Source organism: Elephantulus edwardii, unplaced genomic scaffold (genome assembly GCF_000299155.1).
Source record: "Elephantulus edwardii isolate Elephantulus edwardi_28Jun2011 unplaced genomic scaffold, EleEdw1.0 scaffold00046, whole genome shotgun sequence".
Taxonomy (NCBI): domain Eukaryota; kingdom Metazoa; phylum Chordata; class Mammalia; order Macroscelidea; family Macroscelididae; genus Elephantulus; species Elephantulus edwardii.
This window is the reverse complement of record NW_006399796.1, coordinates 6290934-6292483: the sequence shown is the minus strand read 5'-3', so window position 1 is coordinate 6292483 and position 1550 is coordinate 6290934.

Below are 1550 nucleotides of genomic sequence, written 5' to 3'. Positions count from 1 at the left end.
ATGAAGGCCTGGTTCTTCCCCTTCAGCATCAGCAGGTTGGTGACCTTTACAAAGGGCAGCCCCAGGGAGATGACCTTGCCCTCGGGGATGTCACTGGGCAGCTTGCGGATATGCACCACGCGCGACGGGGCGCCCGAGCTCCTGCTGTTCCCCTTGAACTTCTTGCTGTCGTTCGTTCAGTTGGCTGCAGACCCAAGCTGCTCATGATAAAAGGCCCTTTGGTGACACAGATAGAGAAGAGCTCCTCGGATCCCCGCTTGCTACCAACTGCTATGTTTGGGACAATGCCGTCCATTGCACACACAGGAGACCTGAAGGGGACGGAGTGGAGGTGCCTGAATAACAGACACCAACTCAACGGCTCCGAAATATATCAGTTTGACCTTTATTTTTTAAAAAATTTCCTTTTATATTGGTTTGCTTACAGAGTTCTTATACATTGTGTTTCAAACTATTCTTCATTCACATTGTGTTTTATATAATCATTCCAATTCATTATGTTTTATAAAATTAATCACCATTGGGCTTTGGCCACTATTACTCTGTTTTGGTTTTTTGTGGGTTTTTTTTTCTTCAGGTCCCCACTGGATCTTTCCCATTTCCTTTAACCTCTCTTTTCACCCACCAAGTTTTGCAGTTGTGATTTCACCCTTACCCATTCCCACCCCTCTCCTCCCGCTATTTCCTCCCTTGGGTCCCCATACATGTTTTATTGTTTATCCTTTTATTTTTGCAATAATGGCCTTATGCAGTATTTATTCTTACGAGACTGGGTTCATTTATGCAGCACAATGCTCTCCAGTCTCTCCCAAGTTATGTAGTATTTTTCAAAATCATTGTTCCTGAGTGCTGCATAATATTCCATCATGTGAATGTGCCACTGTTTATCAATCTATTAATTTTTGGTTGGACATTTGGGCAATTTACATGTTCTTGCAAATGTGAATAATGCTGCTATGAACATTAGTGTATAAATCTCATTTTGTGTCTTAGTTCTAATTTCCTCAGTGTATATTCCTAGTAGTGGAGTAGCTGGGTCATACGGAGTTTCTATTTTCAACTTTTTGAGGAAATGGTAAACTGCCTTCCTGAGTGGTTGTACGTTCAATTTTACAATCCCAACAACAGTGTAGAATTCCCATATTTCCACATTCCAACATTTATTGCTTTGCTCCTCTGCTAAACTTTGTCACTGCTATTGGGGTGAAATGTTATCTCATTGTGGGTTTGCTTTGCATTTCTCTTCTTGTGAGCGATTTTGACCATTTTTTCATGTGTCTGTTGACCATCTGAATGTCTCCCTTTGTGAAAAGTCTTTCCATGTCTTTTGCCAACTTTGTAATTTGTTTATCAATCTTTTTCTTCTAGTAGCCCAGAAATATCCTGTAAACTTTTGTTATGAGACTCTTGTTGACATGGTATTGTAAAATGTTTTTTCCCCCCAGTAATAGGTTTTCTTTTTACCCTACTGGAAAAAAGTGTTTGTTGCAGACCGAGGGTCCCAAAGAATGGAATAATTTTATAATTATTAATAATGAGACAAACAGCCA